Genomic DNA, 21571 nt, shown 5'->3' on the forward strand with positions numbered 1-21571 from the left:
GCAAACCCTCTGTATTTATGGTGAAGTCTCTTTCTTTCTCTCTGATTGGTTTGTCTATTTCTCAGCCTAATGATGGCTTGCTTCACTCACAGTAGCAGCTCTTTGGACTTCATATTGAGGATTAACAGCAACAGATTCCAAATGCAAATGCCACACTTGAAATCAAATGTAGATCTTTTATCTGCTTACCTGTAATTGAACTAATGAGGGAATAACACACACCTGGCCATGGAACAGCTGAGCAGCCAATTGTCCAATTAAATTAAATTGGGGAACCTCAAATAAAAATGGGTGTAATTCCTACACCATTGAGACAATTTGGATGTAACTACCCTCATATTAAAGATGAAAGTCTACACTTAAAGCACATCTTGATTGTTTCAAATCCATTGTGCTGGCATACAGAGCCAAAATGATGACAATTGTGTCACTGTCCAAATATTTATGGACCTAATTGTATATGTGTGTGTGCGTGTATATATATATTTAAAAGCGGTGTCATTTTTCATATTAAACTGAAGCTTATTTGTGAGTGTATCTTACCTTCTGTTGTTTCTGTGTGCAGGCTGTCCTCCTCAATCGTCACATCTTCAGAATGATATTTGGTCTCTGGGGAATGGAGATTTCTGCTACATGTTTTTGGAGACACCTTTAACCTTACACATTTGAAGCAGCTGCCTGTTGGAAGAGAAGGGAAAACCAGGGCACACCTTTTAATACAAACATCAACTAATTCATGCCTCCATCATATTGTCGATTCCTGTCCATTTTTATGCGTTTTACTTAGTAGGTATAATTATTTTTTTATTTTGTTTTCTTTGTTGGTTTGTTTTGTGGGTTTCTCCAATGATGTGTGCCCCTTTCTTGACCCAGTTTGGAATGGTAACAGCTGAACTCAGCTCAGCGCCAGGACCCTCGTGCTCCTCCAGAAGTGATTCACAGCACATCTTCTCAAATATGCACTTTGTCAAAGCCATCCGCTACTTTTCATTGCACAAGCCCACAATGCCTATAGTCCATGGATCACACCAATCGGGAAGATATGAAGCAGATGGACTTGCAGGCACCTGAGCAGCCATATGATTCACTCCTGTGCGGTGAACAAAATCCCCCTCGCACCTCCCCAGCGGCAGCATTTTGCCAAATGTCCCTTGCTCCCTGGGAACTCTCTGCCAAAGCCGGCAAGGCAACAGCTGGATTCAAGACCAGCTCGTCCAGCCTGGAGGATATAGCCTGCACTCCTTGTACCGTGCTTGTAACAGATGTGCCAGTGTGCGGTTTTTATCAGCCAGTTTTTATCACTGTACACTGTGTCAATGTAATCTGGCACAAGGTGAAAAGAAAAAAGGGAATAAAAATAAGGAAATTGTAGCAAAAAGACTAATACAATTACTGTGCAAGAATAAATAAATCCATAAGTATGCATCCAAGAACCTCATATTTTGTTGTCACAGGAAGGTCATCGCTTTCTTTTAAAATCAAATATTTTTAAATTTAGATGGAAATGTGCGATTGCCAAAAACAAAAACAAAACTCTTCAAATAAACAATAAACAAAGCCCTACAAATCCCCAAATCCCCAACAGAATGAAAGTGACACCTAGATGAACTACACTTTTTGTGTTGTGGAATTGCATTTTATAAAGACAAAATAGGACCATTTCTTTGTATAGCCATTTTACAAATTGAATATGGGCTGCATGTATTATTTATATGATGTGCTGTTGAATATGAGCCACTTCAAATAAGGGTATCATGAAAGTAAATAAAAATTTACAGATTTGAATTCACAAAATGTATTGGCATATAATATGATATATTTTAATTATATTCCGAGTGTACGAAAAACGTTCAGAATGACAGGATTTGTTTAACACAGGGGATCATTTAAATAAACCTCTTTTAAAGTGGCTGTATAAACAATCTCCATGTTTGTATTTCTATGGTTGCACAATTAAATCAAGGCATAGACCAAATTAAAACTTTGATCTAGCCAAGACTAATACTTGTACCCTATTGTGTTTTTATTGTAGTAGAAAGCAGATTGACAATAACAAACTATGATACACATTTGATCGGTCAAGAATCACAATTTAAGAGAAGTGCTCTCACCCAATCTAACAGTGACCAAATAATTGTCCAGAAGAAAGCAAACTATGTCAGTATCATCTCTACATATTAACTTACATCTGCAGAACTACATGACTATTTTTAAAACCTCCAATTAGCTGTATTTTAATTTATGCTATTCCACACTGATAACTTACCACATGGGGTTACAGACTTATAAAAGAAAATCTTCGAACCGTTAAGCTTTTAACCATTTAATTACAGGCCTATGATTGAACTGTTTTTAGACATGACTGTGGCAATTAACCTTCGGAATTCAGTCAGAATTGTATAGGCATTCTTCAAAAACTTCTCGTTTTCAGTGCAGCCACAACATACATTCTATACATACAAATATATGACAACTATATATTTGACTTATAAGGACCAGTTACACAAATACATAAATAAATAATAGATAAATATATCTGATAGATAAATAAGTAAAGAATGTGAAGCTAAAACAATTTATTTTTCTGTCCAATCTACTTGTCTGGACAGGAGTAATCCAATTATTATGACAGCATCACATTTTGGCAGGAATCACAATTTCAGGGTGAAACAGAGAACAAATATTACAGTTGAATTACTTTTACAGTAAATTGGTAACATTAAGCCTAGTCAAAAAAATAACTACTCAATCATATTAATTATTAGAAGAGGAAAGTGTACAGATACCAACACTGAAGATGAAAAGAACTAGGGCTGGATGATGTATCGAGTTTTTGCAATATATTCAAATATATTATTTTGGGCAAAATAAAAAAACACTTGTATCATGAAAATCGAGTGTTTGGAATGTGTGAGAAGTAACTGTCAATGTTTTTATCCAGCCAATCACATTGCACGAAAATGCTTGTCAAGTATTTTTCATGCAGCCAATCACCTCGGAAGAGGAGGAAGCAAATGTGTCTCATTTTGATGAGTAAATTAGTAGTTCTGAGGTCTTTAATTAAGAAATGCAACTGCTTATAAAGTTGAATGTTTGTTTTACAATCATGGATTCGTGGGATTACAATCTTGAATGTCACACTCGCTATATTAACCTTTTTTAAAAGCAACGGAAGCCAATGAACAAAGTAATGAAGTTACCTGGTGTTAATTCATTGTTTGAATTAGACACTAAAAACAGAAGTGAATACTTTTTATATATATACAGGGTTTCCAGCGGCGCTATTCAGGCCGTGCGAGAAAAAAAAAAAGAAACGAAACGTGTGCCACCCGCTCTCGTTCGCTCCGGCTGTACCCGAAGCAGCCCGACAATATGCACCTCCACCCCGCCGCACTGCCTCGGAAACCACGATGTGTATATAGATATAAATTGTATAAAATTAAAATATATAGTTTGTCTGCATTTAATATAAATTGAAAAGCAAGGTAAAAAAATGCATAATGTTTTAGCTTATTAAGGTGGGAGTAGTAGTGCAACACTAGTAACAACAATAATTTGTGTTATTACATGCAGTGCTGTACTGGTATGCAGAATTGCAAATCGAAACTCGACTGTCATTGCAAGGAAACGTACCTGTCTAGCAAGGACAGATGTTAAATGCACCACTATAAACCCAGTCAGTGCATGTGTTGCGTGATTACTATTACTTGTGTTGTTATTATGTGACCATAAAAAATAGTGTGTGTGTGTGTATATATATATATATATATATATATATATACACACACACACAGTATCACATAACAACATATTGCTAATATGTATTTCTTATTAGGCAATGTGTGTGTGTGTATATATATATATAGATGTATGTATGTATAAGTATGTATGTATATATATATATATATACACACACACACACACACTTTTTCTTTTCTGTGGGCTTCATGAAGTCTATTCCGCAGCCTTGAGTGTGTATTCCGAGCTTTTTCATTAAAATGTAGTTTGGCAGCAAGGATTTGTTATTTTGTGCATTATTTTAATTTCATGTATTAATTTAAAGGCAGGTAAAACAAAAATCATATTTACCATGACAGCCTGGTAAGTGGTATTTGTTAGTTTTGCATATTTAATGATTAAAGAAAGACTTGTTTGAATTATAATATCTTTGGTCTTATTTTGTAGCTTTTTTGGAGAAAAACAAAACAGAGATATATACTGTGTATCGCCCAAACATTCGAAAAATATCAAGATATAATTTTTAGGTCATATCGCCCCAAGACCCCCCCCAGCTGTATCTGTAGAACTGTTTTTTTTTTTCCTTTTTCAATAATGCTATCTCTTCCTTCATGATTTGCTTAACTGCAAATCCTAGATGGCCGTTTTAATGGTACTTTCTATATAATTGTTCTTGCATGGCAGCTGAATGATGCAGAAGGAAGTATGTTATCGGTTATCATCTTGAGTCCAATATACATATTTTTTGCCTCTTATTAAAGTGAGGGCTTCTGTAATAATTTCGATTTTGTAGGTAAGATGCATTATTAGAAGATGCATAAAACATTGCATTTATGCAGGTGCAAGTACCACATACCATTTCCTTAATCTACTTTAATCCATATTTCAAATTCAGGCCCCCAACATATAATTATGTAGTGATAATAAGGTGTACACTATTTAACAAGATTAAATTATGATGAAAACATATTTCATGTGTTAGAAAACTATACAGTTGTGCACTATTAAGATCAATGTTACTGTTATGCAACATAATAAATTATACAGTAAAATCAACAAGCCCGTAGAGTATATTTAATTTGTTTTTTCTATTCAATAATAAAGTCAATATCCAATAAAAACTCTATAATTGAGTTGTATTTGTGGATAGAGAAGTTATAGTGTCCATACAAATCAGTAATTAGTATCAAACAGGGAAAGTCAGCTGTATCCAAATGAATCCATTCTCCCTATTAGTAATTGTAATTACATCCAGGCTATGCATTCAGCTATAAATCTACTGTAAATCTCAAATGAACATTAGTTCACACTCTACATACTATAGCCATTGTAACACACTTTATTAAAAGGTATTAAACTCTCCCATTTCAAACATTAAAATATGTTTAATATTAAATATCCCACAGGTAGAAAAGTAAAAAAAATACAGAAGTAAACTGATAACAATGCACCACAATTTGTTTGGCATTTACTTTGTGTCAGAGTGACTGTCTCATTTAGAAGGCATGAAGAATATTCATATTTTACTGATAGATTTGACTGCTGAATAATTATGCTGTTCCAATAAAAAGTTTACATTACTGATTGCAAGAGCATGTAAGCAGATCAGAACACACTTCCCCCTGACCCCTCACTCCCTTTGATTTGTTTGCTTTTCTTCTTAGAAATAAAATCCAATGTAGAGAAGAAAACCTTTTTAATCTTAAATTAAACCATTAGTATTGAGAACCAGCTGAACAGCTATTACTGAATGCATCCTTCATTTATAACCAGATATGTTAAGTTGCAATAGACCATCTTACTCTACAACATATAGATATTACAGCTTAAAAGCCAATGTGTGGTCTCATTCACCTGATTAATGCCAACATACTGCTATTTATTTATTTATGAGGTATATTCAAATAAGAAATCCTGTGAAGCATTAACCATCTAATTTTAGCAGTGTCCCACAAATATTTACATGCAATCAACAGAAAACGAAAAAAAAAAAAAGCTGAATGCTTTGTTTCATCCTGGGATAAGTGAAAAGCATTCATAATTAAAGTTCAAAGCATTCCCTTGGATTCACCTGGTTTCTAAAGCCCATTCAACTCTAGTGTTTCTGTTTCAGAAAATATTTAATTTGTATTATTTATTGCTTTTTCATTAAGAGAAATATATGCATACAGATGCAGTGTTGTATTTCATTTCAATACTATTTTCTTAGTCGATATTTATTTTTAATTACATTTAAGACTGTTTCATCTAATGTTGCTAACCAGAAAAAATAACATAAAATAAAGAAATCATTAAAAAGTTAGACTTTCCGTGCTTTGCCTTCAGATTTTCTAATGCCTACAGAGTGCTGATCAGGTGAAAACCCTCTGTGGCTTTGAGCAGATGCTAGAATTTGTCAGCTCTCTTTTAGCATCTGGTCACACTAATAAACTCCTGCTTTATAACCAGACACATGCTTGAAGATGAAGAGGGAAACAAACACTAAAAGTGATTAAAACCTTTCCGAAAGAGTCTTCTTGCTTAGTCTTTCTTGACAGTTCTAGTGGAACGCAACTCTCTCAAGGGATTCTCAAGAAATCTCTTCAATAAAGGAAATAATTGAAAATCTGTGTTTGCATTGTATGGAACATTAAATGGGAACAAATTCAGTAGCTATAAAACTGTGTTACCCTATTCATTCTGGCATGAAGCACTGCTTTTTTCTACCTGCACTATTTTTATTATGCTGTCAATTCACTTTAAAATATTCGCTTTCCCAACAATATATTTCAGGTATCAAATGCTGTTGTTGTTTTTTTCCCCCAGAAGATATTGGTAGGGCTTTGAAAGAGAACAGGCTATTGTAAGTCCTTTTGGAAAGGCCGGATTAAATCAAAACTTTGACCCACATGCTAATAGCAAACTACAGAACTGTACTCAGTTGCGGCTTCAGTTTCAGTACGATGCCACTCTCTTGTAATCAGAAATGTAACCGCTATGATAGTTTTGTAGTTTGCTATTAGCGGGTGGGTCACAATTTTGAAAACTAAATGTATTATTACTAATATTCATATTCCTGCTCAATATCAATATGACAAAGTTAGATCAAAGCATGTTAGATTGTACATTATGTGCTTTCATGTTTTGGGGTTCCAAACAAATACATACAATTGACCAATGCTGTATCTGATATCTAATTAGAGAAGTAATTAAGTAGATTAAGAAATGCAGGCACAAGTCATATCTCATCAAATCTTAACTTCCAGTTTCCTTTTGTCAGCTGAATTTCTTTGCCAGAATTCCTCAGAACTATCTTTCTCAAGATTAGTCAATAATGTAACCTTTCTTTCTCATTAGCAAACCTTAATTTATATCACCATGGCTACCTAGTATACAAAGGTGTACCATGCACTTCTTTCAGTTCTCACTAGATGTCAGTATCATTAGCTTGGACTTCTCTCTCTCTCTTTTTTTTTCTCCGGCACAATTTAAGTTTACAAGTCTGTAATTCCTTCCTGTCTTTAGAGTCACTAACAATACAACTTTTTTATTCAAATGGTATGACCTTAAATCCCAATTTAATAAGGAACAGAATAGCATATTCTTAAGAAAGCATAAAATCATGACAGCACACTGACTAAGTCTCGGACAAAGTGCAGATCAGTTTCTTATGGGGAAAGCATGACATGCTGGTAAGTAAAAGAGCCATGAATAAAACTAAAGTATAGCATTCTGAAAAAAGTATTCTCTTCAATTAATAGTACTGACAGCAAACAATACATTGTTAGTTATTTCACAACAGAGATAAAAATGTAATAGTTTAGGTTTCTAGTAAGAAAAAAGACATTCCTTTCTCCACAAATTATAACCAATAGATAATAAAATTGCAGTTCTTTCCTTCTCTGTAGCAGGCAAATGATATTACTTATAAACAGCTCAAGAAATGTGGACAATATGTATTAATTAGCGAGAAAAAAAAAAGGAGTATGTTGACTTACTGTATGTACACTGGGCCTGTCAACCTACTTGGCTTAAGGATCTGTATCCTGGCTTAGGAGACCCCTATACTTGACCAAGTGAGCAAATAAGGGCCTTTTTACACCAATGGTTTGATGTGGACTGAAGTGCAAGTGCGGTTTCTTTCTTTTGGAGGTAGGCTATATGTGAAACCTCTGATAGTGACAAATCGCACCAGGATGCAGATCAAAACAAACTTACCAAGACCACTTGAAGAAGGTGTCCTCAGTCCGTCTGTAAGTGAACTCTGTTTGCGCCATTTTTGTTTTGCAATGTGAAAGCAAATCCCATTCTGGTTCACCTGGATTAGAAGCACTCCACACAGAGAACCATATTCTGGAGGTGATGTACTCAAACGCAAAGTAAATGCCTGGCCAGTAGCTTTATCAAAGCCCTACAATCTACTACAAAAATTGATTGTCTGTGGTGGAAGTCCAAGCATAAGATAAGGAAAAAGGCACACGTTTTAGTTGCCCAAGTTCGAACCTTCTAATAGTATTTTTTACATGTTGCTGACAAATCTCCTCCAAAAGTTTTCAGCTCAAATACACAATCTTTATATTCAGTTTCTTCTGCATGTGTACAATAAAAGCCCCAAATTAATGAAAAGCAGAACAAGACCACCAAGAGTAAAATATTACCATTTTTTGAAAAGTTTTTATTTATTCTAAACTGAACTTCCATTCAAATTAACTTTGAATTCATCTTCAAAGAAATTCAAGTTTGATTAAATATACCTAGTGTGAAAAAACCCAAACCTAAACTGGGAAAAAATACTTTGCCACAATTCGAAATATTTGCAAGTGAACTTGGTGTGAAGGTGCTAAGAGAGGTGTGTTATGTCTGCAAGTTGCATCCTTGTTTAGGCTGTATCTGACAGTTTGATTATGTTGCTAAAACGTAGGTGTAACTCCAGGTAATGTAATAGCAGGAAGGAAAATTATCCTCAGTCAAAAGTTTCCAGATTTAATTAACGATAAACCTGAGTTTGGTACCAGACAGGAACAATGCAGTTCACAGGTTCTTCCACATTCCGGTGTGTGACATCAAGAAAGTTTCTGCCCTTCGGGGAATATTCAGAATAAGAGTCAGGTCACAGTGTGGGAAACTTTACATTCATTTCCTTATGCATAAAACAATTATGTATAAATCCAGGGAGTGCTGAGTTTCATTGCAAATTATGAAATGCATTATTTTGTCAATAAAAGCACCATTGTTGCTCTAAAGTAATATTATGTCATACACAACAGAATAACTAAGAAAAAAAAAGAAAAAAAATCAAGATTCCAGTGAAGATAACGTCAACCCATCGAAACTCCTTAATCAGCGATGCTCTTACAAAAGCCATTTTACTGAAGGATCATAGCAGGAGAATGCTGAATGATGACAAAGAACGGCCAAACCTTAATCTGTGCATTCCAAGCTCTCAAGCATGACCTCTGACCCTTAGACTGTCACAATGAGATTTATCTTCGACTGAAATACTAAACGTTGACATTGAAAACATTTATGAACTCTAAGTATTTGCATTTTGTATGGATGATACATTACATAGATAAATAAGAAGAAGTGTGTAGTAGGCGTCAGCATTTTCTGTGCGCTGGTAGGATTAACAGTGCATATAATGGGAGCATTGTGAAGCCTGTAGCAGCTCGACCTGTTTCAATTCATCAAAATAAAAAAGAAAAGGAAATGATAACTATAATGCTTTTACATGAGGTATGCAGCAACGTGTCCTGCTTCATGTTTGTGTCTGCCTTTGATTATTCATCTGGTCAGAGCAGGTGCACTACAGCGAATGAGAATTTACACTAGATATATTATTCTATTTTATGTTTAATACATCCATGCTGTCTGCTATAATGGAATTTGCTGACAGCAAATTGCTCACCTGCATCTTTTTTTTTTTTTTTTTAAAGGTAACAATTTCTCTTCAAATTATTCCCATATGGTACATACAGGTGTCGTGTGTGATTTTCAGGTATTTGCTGTAATTTTTTTCTTAACAAAATACCTAATTTAGCCTGAAATTTAATTTTCTTCTTAGATGTTTTTGGCTTTTGAAAAGTTTAAGATTCTTTCATTATGAAATGTATTTGATTTCCAACTTGCTTGACACACATACAGTACATTTTAATCCAAACCAACTTGTGAATAAATGAATATATCAATCAATGAGGGAAGGGGACAAAATAGATGATTAAGGAAAAGATCTAGCATTATCTTGGAACCACATCAATGTTTTTCAGATCACATAAATTCTACACACTTAGGAAGCAGAAATAAATTGAATTACCTTATAAAACCTCCAGTGTCCTAATTAATCTTGTATTTTACCATTTAAAAAGGAAAAGATAAACCAAATAAATGATAATGTCTGAAATAGGAAGAAATACCTAACAATAACTATGGAAGAAAAAGGATGGAAACTGAACTATTAGAAAAGTTTACAGTAAAATTATATCAATCTTTTCTAGATGGGGAAAAAAAGAATCTAAAATTGTAAAAACTGCAAAAATTTACATTATATATCTTCCAAAAGAGACAAATAAATATCAAACATTTTGCCAGCATCCCTCGAGATACTATCCTCACCCACCTTACAGCTGAACCCTTTGCCTTTCTCCACTAATTCAATAGCTGCAAACTATCTACTATAGGCAGAATTTACACAAAGCATTCTATTTCATTCAAAATATGAGTCATGTCATTACTTCAGCCATAGCCTATTAATGTAACTGAATGTCTATACACTGTACTTTAGAAATGAAAATAAACATCCTACAATCTGTAAAAAAAATAAAAATAAGTTTTTTGGGAAAGCTTTACTACTGGTACATCATTCCTAAATTTCATTGCATTTCTCAGATATATTTTTTTTTACCCTCAGTGATAGTTAATCAAAGATCACAGAGATTCATACAACAGGGAATGTGCTTCACTTAACCTGAGTCAAGCTTTGATATGCTACTTAAATAATGATCTGCACTTCCTATTAAACAAATGGCATGTTCAAATATAAATTGCCTTAATTTAAACAACTTGGTATGTGGATGGCTTTTTTTCATAGCTTTTGTGCATATTCTGTGCTTAAAATGTGAATTGTCAATCATAACATGGACTTCCACACGTTTGATTCCTGTTTCCACTGTGTAACTTTACAATCCAATCTGCATATATATTTTTCTTTGGTTTTAGCTTTCTTTTGTAACCCAAATTAAGATTTCTATGTGACGAGACTTTAATTCATGATCCATATATACAATATCTATAGATAAGAGCAACATGTTCCTAATACAATGATATATGCATATGCAGTGAGATTTGCATCTATGAAGCAAAGAAAGTGCCGTATGCATGAATACATGATCTATATACATTCATCCAGATACAATCAGAAATAATTAGTTATAAATGAATTCCCAAAACATTTACAATGAAAATGCAAGTGCCATAATCAAGATAGTACCTATACAGGGAAATATGGTACATGTATGGTGTTCGTGGAACTGAAGCATCTGAAGGTTCAATTATTTTATGCAAAAATATGATTTCCTTATGTTTCCTTGTGTGCTCTTTATAAATAAAAAAAAGTTAAAACAAGAAATTAAAAAGAAATGCTATACTACGCAGCATATTTGATAAGAGGAAAAAGGAAGGCTGTATGTGGGAGGGTGTTGATATAAAAAAAGACTCCAGATTGAAGGCTAGTCCCTGAATGATGTACTGAAAGCATAACTACAAGTTATGCTTGATAGCATTTTCAAACATTTTTGCATTGTTGCCTAGCTTTTATTTTTAAATTAAAATAATTCATGCAATAGACTGTTGCTCCATACATAATGGGTGTAATTAAAAAGATATTCCATTAATGTTCCCTTCCAAGGATAAACCATATGATATATCTATATATTATTTTTGTCAGCTGAGACCAGGCCTTTAAATTCTACAATATATTGATTGGTATAATGCTAGAATATAAGGTAAAGGTTGTGATGTAAATGTTATTATTGTGTGTTGGTGCTGCTAAACTAATATTAATTGATACGTGGTGGCTCATTTAAAGAGAAGCTGGGAAAGCGCTTTGCTTCATCTCGACAACAACTTTCTGACTGACTTCAATACACTCGATTTGCAACTTGAATGAAATACACCTACATTCAAGAGATGCAAAACACCTTACTAACAGATCTATCTAAAGAGAGACTCATAAACCCCTCTGGCAATGCATTTTGGCTAACAAACCCTTGAGAGAAAACAAACAGCCCTCAGTTGCTGCAGTCAGGGGAGCATAAAAGCAGAGGGTGCGAACAATCACCAGGTACAGACAGACTGCCATAGTTTTCTGATCCTGGCTACATACAACTGCAGAACTCTCTACAGTGAAGCAAATTATTAAGAATTTAAAGAAGTCATTGGTAAAGTTAAATGTGACATTATAAAACTCAATGAAATTAGAAGAAAAAGAAAACTGAACAGTGGACATTATATCATGGTACAAAAAATGGTCGCACAAGCGGCACTGGATTCTTTATACACAGGAGACTGAAGAATAACATCATCGAAATTGGCAGCACTTCTGACAGAGCAGCAAGAATAGATATCCAGCTAACAAAGAGATATCACTCCAGATTGTCCGAGCCTGTGCACCTACGTCAAGCCACTCTGATGAGGAAAGAGAAGATTTTTATGAAGAAATAGGACAACTACATGAAAAGCGAAGAGCACATGTTGAAATCATCATTGGAGACTTCAATGCCAAACATTGAAAACAACATCATGAGACCTCAGCAGGTAAATATGGATATGGAGACAGGAATGAAAGAGGTGATCGATTAGTGAAATAGGAGGAAAAGTTAAATAGATTACATCTTAATGAACTAAGGCTGCTGCTATCAATTAATATGATAATCAATTATCCTATACATACAATGATTGATTATTCGAATAATCACAACAACAAAAACATTGTATAATTATCAATGCATTCTTATGGAGTCCTGGTGCCAACATGGCATCCTATTCTCGAGTTCGCAGAACTCTGTAAATACAGGGCTCTGATTGCCTGAGGAGGACTAGTCATTTTACATTACACTTCAATTCAACTCCACATGAAGAAATTAAAACTCTTCCCAGGTACCAGATTTAGAAAATAATTATAATAACGATTTAAATGCCTGAAATTGCTTTAAAATGTAAATATATGATAAATTAAATACAAAAAAAAAAGTGTTTTTCATTACCCCTTTATGCTCCTGTGTACTACATATCCAAGTGCAGTAAAGACATAAGTACAAGGTTTTTTGAACAAAGAAAGCAATGCAAATGCATTTTTCCGAATAACAATATTATACTTCATAATATATAAATAACTAAACACACTAAAATGAAAATAAAAATACTACACAATATACTGGAAACTCATGAAAATAATAAACAATGGACTGAAATGCAAATGAAAATACACTGACACGCTGTAATAATAAACAATGAACAGAAATTATAAAACTAAAACTCAATCTATATCAAAACCTGTGCCATCAGCAGCTTGCACTGTGCAATGTATTGAAATGTTCAATACAATAAGCTTGGAAGACAGCGCTGCAGATGTACAGGCTGCCACAAACGCTGCTTCATTGCCTTCTATTCAGCACTGTTTTCTGAACGTATCTCACCACAGCACTGTATAGCTCTTGGTAAAAACTACATAAACTACAACTAATAATAAAACTAGCAATTATAATATAAAACTATATAATTGTAAAATTTGAATGGATTGTCACAATATACAGAAGACTTCTAGACACACACAGGTACATGGAGGCTCTAAACAACATGTCATTGGATAAAAACATGGCATGATCGCCGTCCCCAGCTTTCAATTCACATTCTACAGGATCATCACTGGCTTTGAGAATGCCATGAAACTACATGGTACTGAGGGTTTTCATGTGTCATGCATGCATAGATCATGGTAATGAAGTGGTTAAATGCTCAGTCCTGTTGTCCTCCATAGCTCCCAGAGTCTAGATATATTTCAAAGGTCTATATCCAAAATTCTACATAGAATTTGACATGCCTGAAACATGCACATAATCCACGTGTCTTCCATCGTGCCATACCTATGCGCAATATCCCACGTCTACAGCATAATTTAATAATGACTTTACACATAAACCAGAGTTTCCCAGCTTAAATCAATTAATTTGTTCAATGCTGCACAAGAATTGGCGAGAAACCAACTGATTTTAACTAAAAAATTCTAGTGTGCTTGTACTGAGAAGTCACTTACGTTATTCTGTACCTTTGGAAAATTGTATCTATCAATGTCGAATTTTGGATATAGACTTTTGCATAGATTAGCATGAGAGAAAAGCTTACAGCAAATACAACACATTCATCAGCACAATTTCATAATTAACACCACAGTTCCCCTATTACTAGCAACACTGAAAAACAATTAGCATGCATTTCGTTTCAAGTGCTCAAGCTTGTCGGATGTGCTGTTTTTGGAAAGCTAATTCTGATTTACACAGTCCACAAAGAACCGTACGGCTATCATTCTTTCTTATAAATACTTTCGCCCAAATTATGTTTCGCGCAGTAGGCTGGCTGCGACGTGCAGGTTCAGATATTTCTGCAGTTAGGCACACAGGTGGATGACAAATGCATTACTGCCACCTACTGCTGTCTGGAATGAAACCGTTGCTCTCACACACAACCAGGAATACGGGCCAAGTATATAAATAAGAATGGGTAAGATACAGGCAACTTACTGACTATTCGACGGCTGAAACAGAAGTCGACGTATTTTACTAGTCGAATAAGTCGACTATTCGTTGCAGCCCTATAATAAACCGTAAACATATAATGGAAAACTGCATGGTCTAAACAGTTTCTATACAGCAAGTGACCACAGAATGGTTCAGTGCAGATTCCCAATGCCAAATTGAAAAGAAGAAAAGTAATGAAGAAACCAAACAAGCCAATCGACATCATGAACTAGGGCTGTCTTCAAGGTAGGCATGTGCCGGTGTACAGTAGGGATGTGTCGGAGCTGACAGAAATCCGCATCCGTTGAATGCAGATGCGGACGTAGTGTATTTAGGTTGAGGGGCATTACTGTAAAACCATATATATAAAATTTATATAACATTTTATTTAAATGCTGTAAATGTGAAATAGAGCTGAAAAAAATGTCCTAAACTTGAATGTAATGGAGTACTTACTATTATTTCACTGTTCAAATGAACAATTGCACGAGTCTTCAGACATTTAGAATTAACTGTTCAAACGAACGAAAAGATTTAACAGTAAAGTAAGTTACCGATGGATGTTAAATTGTTAACAATGTTGTATTTTATGTTAATAATGTGCAAAGCTTTTTTTCTATTATCATTAAGCTTTCTATCTTGTGGGTCTGTTGTGCACCGTTAGATACTTTACATCATATTGTAATCCTACCTAAAACAGTAATACAAATGATTAAAGCTGCAAGGCAGAGCTGCAACGGTTTAACGCGTGTAAACCAGCCTTTCTGGCATTTTCTTGCAAAAACCACACGACAGCTGCACTAGAGCTGATGTGTGAGTGGGTTAAAACACACACATGAACTCCACAGATGCCACCAACACTGAAAATACATTCACTTTGTAGGGTGGTACAGAAAGATACACTTCAGCCTATCTTGCAAGGACAGGTAATCGATACTGGTTTAGTATTCGACGGAGTTCAGATTTGCTAAACATGTGCGAAGTTCAACATCTGCAAATGCGGATTCAAACTTCGTCACAACCCTAGTATACGGTATACCAGTTTATCACGGTGTAGATCACGTATGGTAGTGACACCACCGAAACTTGACCATTACCAGCAAAACAAGGTTTAAGTGTTGACAGTTATCATCTTTCAATTGTTCTATCCATTTTACGATTGTTCCTAACCATTTCTAAAAATAATTGTTTCATTACGTATTGAAACATATGAGGGAAATTTTTTCTGATTATCCATTCACTGAAATAAAAAAATTAGACTCAAAGCTCTATTTCACACAAGGCTTTGTTGTTAAAACACTCTTTTCTTTTCTTTGTTTCAATTGGTGTAAAAAGCCTTGTAGATGGACACTGTTCGTATAATTCCTATATCTAAGGTTAAATCTACAGGGACAGTTCCCTTCCTTGTCCTATTTGAATGTCAGAATGACTGAGAGATGATACATGCTCAACCCAGTCAATGGTGTTTGCCAGTGTGCCTTCATAAGGACTATTAAGAAGTCATGTATTCCACTAAATTGAGAGGGGGGAAGGAGTGCAATGTTAAGAAATACATGTGAAGTGATAGGACCCCTGTGTGAATGCAGAACAGATGGCAGGGGTATCATGATAAAAAAAGAAATAAAGTAAGCCCAGTGACTCCCAAATTCCTCTTTTCTCCAATCTCCTACACTGCTATCTTGTGTATTAATGAGCTCTGAAACCAGCAGGAAGAAAAAAGTAAAACAGACTTTGAATCTGGAGATACCAGATGACCATGGCAAGCCCTGTGCGCTTTCGTGGAAATATGTTTACGAAGACATATTGGTATCAGACAGTGATACTAATTAACAAAGTCAGCTGTTTTCCAAGTCTAATAGATATTTGGTTTCAGTCCCTCTGTAGCCCTTTAAGCAGACGGTAACTCACAGCAATATCATTCATAGGAGTTTGACACAAGTGATATCTTAAAGCACAAAGAGGATGTCAAAATCATCATGGCTATATTTCAATGTGTTGAGTAGCATTTTACATTTAGCATGTATGAAATATACTGCATGCATGGGAAAGTTCCATAAAAGCTCAAATGTTATATTCCTGTAGCTTTTTTTTTTTTTGAGTTTTGGTTCTCAGTACATGGAGGTCCACAGAGGCAAGAGTTGACTAATTATCCAATTAAACATGTGAATTAGATAGATAGGTTAAGGAGATAGAAAATGTTGGAAGTAAAATATATAAAAAAAAGGATTAAATTTGGTAATTTCAATGTTTTGCACAAGCCCTTATAATTGGTTATCTTCTTGATTTGTCAGTAAAATACCATCATTGTTACTGGCACAAAAAAGTTTATAACAGTCATTTGCATGTCATGTGATTTTAGACAATGAGCAACAGCTTATGTCTATTTCCTCCTTCTCAGATCTGAACCAAATACATAATGAGAACAAATCTACACATTATGCACCAGAGCAAAAAGCTTAACAAAAATAATAATCAGACCACAAATTTTAAAGATAAATATAAATTAAACGTGTTATGCGTAAATACATATAATTGATCCCATCAGAGTAACAGTCGTGCTACAATATGCGTAATGCCTTGATGTAAATCACTCAGCAACTCTTTGATTGTTCCCCATGGACATTAAGTCTCTGCATGAAGTATTACCCTATTGAATAATCAAAATGCTTTTCATGTGCTCACAGGAAAAATATCTAGTTCCCATATTGCAGGGACATCTCCACAAGACCTTGCTTCCGATGCTACAGCAATAGCCTTCTCTGCAAAATAGGAGATGACTCAGGCTTTAGATCAGTTTGCTATATGAGCATTCATAGCCTCACTGTATGTGTGACAAGTCTTGCACTTCTGATCACATGTAAATATACAAACATTTAAATCTGTTTGCTTGATGTCAATTAGTGTTAGGGTTAAGATTAAGGTCAGTCTCAATTAAGGTTACAACTTGGGTTCAGGGTAATGGCCTGGCCAAGGATTAGTTTAAGGTTAAGGCTATAAAAACAACAAATATATATATATATATATATATATATATATATATACACACACACACACACACAAAGATAAAGAGAAAATGAGAGCTGGGGATATATAAAATAAGCTAGAATGGTGATATGCAAAAAGCACAAGTTAATTTTAAATTCCATATTTATACTTGTGCACACTCTTGCATTAATCACCGAGCTTTGAAAACCAGACCTATGGCTGGAATACTAACCTCAAGCAGTAAATGAGGTTTCCAATCAGTCATGTGTGAAGCATTCCTAAGGGAAAATAAAACCCCACTATATTATGCCTTGAATAAAAATCAAGACAAGACAAACTTTTCCCCTTGAATTTATGAAACAGGCAAAAGCTAGAACTTGTTACACCTGGTTTCAAAAAGCATCTTGTATGTTCTTAAACGAATGTATGGCTCTTATTATGTTGCTGAAAATGTTTGCTCCTCTCTGTTGTAGTTATTGTATTTTTACTTAATTTTACACTATTTCAATAGTCTTTTTAAAGTTTTCATTCCATAAAGCTTTAGTGATACCAACAAACAGAGCCATGATGCATTTACAATTAGCACAGTACTAACACAATAAGCACTTTAGTATCTGAATGTTTGAATAAGACTTTTTATTAAGTGTATGTTGAATGTTTTACTATGCCTGTCTATCTGTTTAATTGTTTTACTGTGAAGCACTTTGGATGCCATGGCATGAAAGGTGTCATTTAAAATAAATGCAATGTATAGGCTAGATTAATTGAATACATACGTGACGAAACACCAAAGACTTAACCAACAGTCTCAAACCCAGGAAAACATCAGAAGGTACTCATGCAGAAGACTGGTATTAATACTAAAGGGAAATTCAATGAGGTTTAGGGATGTTCATTTTAGTATGCCAAGGCTCTGTTATTTCCAGTATAAGACGACTACATGATGACTATTATGTAACTCATTCATAGTTGGAGCTGTATCGTGACTCAATGGAAACACAAACGAGATCAATCGTACCATTTGACTGGAAGTTCAATGAAGTCTTTTTCTTTGTATTTTTTTTTTTAAATGTCTTTAATTTTCAGTGAATGTATGAAGCAGAGCACATAAAATACACCATAGAGAGCATACATTCTAAAAATAGAGAGAACCTCAGGACACAAAATTGTGCGACAAAGATTGAGGTTTTTGATATCCTTTTGGGAGAGCCAGAAGCATACAGTGCTTACATACTGCCCAGAAAATGATTGATATGAAGAGAGCCACAGAATGCCACCAGGGAATGGGGTGAATATACACAGACTGCAATCCTTTGCAATACCTGCTTACTTCACTTTCAGCCAACCTGCTTCCTCTGGCAGACAGTGATGTAGCACACTTTAATAGAGCAACATAAAGGATCTGAAAGAAAAGCCCAGAGTCTAAAAACAGAATAGAATACTTTACGGAAAGCTATTAAACAAAGGCACATATCTATACCATGGCCACCACATGGCTTAAAGCATTCTGCAATGATGAAAAATGAAACGCAGAACACCTCTATTCATAGCTAGCTCTGACTTAAAATCTGATCATAGTAAACAAGACATCTGGCAGGCCTTTCCGACTCATGGTTAATTATCGGGTTGCAAGGTTAAAACTATTTAAGCAAAGCTATAAAAATGATCTTGAAACAGAACAAGAGGTTACAAAGAAATGACAAATGTATTATATAAACCAGCTGAACTGTTTTTAAACATGTCCAAAATTACACTGAGTTAAAAGGCATAGTTTGTGCATTTTAAGTATTTTCCTGAAACACAATAATATATCATCAGCCTTTGTCAATTCATCATTTTCACTTATTTGAATCTAGTCTTCTCTCTTTCTAAATATATATATATATATATATATTTTAATACCTAAAAAAACAGCTTATGGCAAGGAAAATATGTATATATAATTGAAATTGAAATATAATCTGGATGGATTGAAATATGTATGTATTTATTTATTATTTTAGCGATTAACCTGGTTACACAAAAAGTGTCAGCAGTGTTGATCTATCCCCAATTAATCACTTAAGTCCTGACAAGTCTGAATATTTAAGCAAGTTGTTTTAAGAAAAAATTGGCACTATTCAGAATTATTGTACAGGTCTCTACATTAGTAATCTTTATCTTAATATAATACAAACCGCCTGCAGTTAAGGACTTCGCTTTTTAATATACTGTAGGATCAAGCTGTAGTTTCTCTATAGTGTGCTTCTGTTTATTGCACTGGCCCATTGTGTCATTCTTTTAATTAAAGACAGTCATTCAATACAGGTTAACCTTCAGATATGATCACCTAGACACAGCATGAGAAGTTCTTGCACATTTTGAATTATAATACATATACAACAATACATTCCAAAAAAAGTATTTGTTCTACAGAATAAAGGTGGTTTAATCTCAAACACAATTATACAACCAGTGTCAATACTAAATGATGCATCCTCACCTTGACTTAATATATTTTAGCTGAATGCAATAAATTGATGTCAAACATCAAATGCAGGGTAGTTAAAGCTGGCTACAACAAGAAAATCCTGCAAGAAAGGTGATGTCAATTTCACCTAGTTCAACTGCAAAGAACAAAACAAAAATGGAAAATGGGTAGACATGGTTTAATGACATGAATTACTTTAATAAGGTGTCCACTATAGGTGATTTATTGATCTAGTATTTCCAAACCACCAAGACAGAGTAAGAACAAAGAAAAGCTGGGGAATTAAAAAAATGTACAGGTAGAATCTATAGTAATGTTTTTTTTCTATGGGTTCAGAAAAAGCAATTCTGGAACTAATATACCAAAGGTTAAAAGTTAAAATAGATATGGAACCAACAGCGAATTAGTGGTTACACTTCAGAAGTATATTGTTAGACACAGAGCAATTCCATCCCTAAAGTAAGCAAATCACAATGGCCTAAGTCAGTGGATCCCAAACTGTGGGGAAAGAGATGAACGGGTAAAAAGTCAAGACGAGACACAATAAATCCCAGAGGAGATCTGACAACTGTTGATTGGCGCCCCGCTGAAATCGCATTGAATAAACTGATATCTTTTGCATTGACGTATTTCTGTGAAACGACTTTTTCTACACTTACACACATTTAAAACAAACTGTACTGTCCGACTCACAAGAGCGGAAACTGGAACTCAGTTATTGGATTCTTCCATATCCGGTCCTGGCCAATCAGAATAGAGGATTGTCAGGCAGCAGTGTCTGTGAAAGCCGCTAATTGGTAATTTCACATCAAAATACACAGCAGTTTATATGAGGTGATAATTACGGTAAAATAAATACATAAGAATAACTTGCAGCTCCAAAATGTCAGAGTGGTGGGAAACGAGCTCGTCAGGACTCTCTGCTACAAAATTTTGGAAACGTATTAACATAAAATACATTAAATGCGAAATAAGGCAATGTGACAATTTTTGCAATTTCAAGAAGTTCTGAACTTTATTTTAATATACTCATCTAACACAACAACTTCATTAAATAAATTCTGAAATATACCTGTGCTTTCAAGTTCCAGTGAAAACAAAATGTATAGCAATAGCTGGCTGTGTGTTTTAATAATTAGTTAGTATGTTGCTACTCTTTCCTTTTCTGTCATCGCTAGTTTCGCAGAAGGGTGTTTGGCTTTTAGGTGGGTTAACATACCAGCTGTAGATTTGTGGTATATTAATTGCACTGCAAATATTATACACTTAACAGTGTTTTAATTTACTTTGACAAAGTATTTCCATGCAGAAATCCTCTGAGAGAAAGCCACTGGTCACGATCTGCGCAGATCTGCAGAATTCCACCAATCCCATTGGCAAAGTCGTGCAGATCTGTCATTGCCAGCCAATCACAGACAAGAAATAACAAATTCCCACCCTCCCGTCAATCTTCATTACAGCTACATAGAGAGCCAATCAACCGTACAGGCTCGAAAATAAAATCAATTTTATTATTTTATTATTTCAACTATCGAATGTTAGTGGCCATCTTTAACAAATAGTTGAGATTTCGCCTATTCAGTCTCATCCATTATATATATTAAATAAC

At 34.5% G+C, this 21571-nt stretch overlaps 1 long non-coding RNA gene across 1 annotated transcript in view; it reads right to left on the reverse strand.

Annotated features, from left to right (window-relative positions):
* Positions 1-21571, reverse strand: part of LOC136762776 (uncharacterized) — a 203251-nt gene that overhangs the window by 175999 nt on the left and 5681 nt on the right. The window contains exon 2 of the long non-coding RNA XR_010820893.1: positions 544-678. This is a non-coding gene — a long non-coding RNA (uncharacterized LOC136762776). The remainder of the gene's footprint in view (positions 1-543; positions 679-21571) is intronic.

This window comes from Amia ocellicauda, chromosome 11 (assembly GCF_036373705.1).
Source record: "Amia ocellicauda isolate fAmiCal2 chromosome 11, fAmiCal2.hap1, whole genome shotgun sequence".
NCBI lineage: Eukaryota > Metazoa > Chordata > Actinopteri > Amiiformes > Amiidae > Amia > Amia ocellicauda.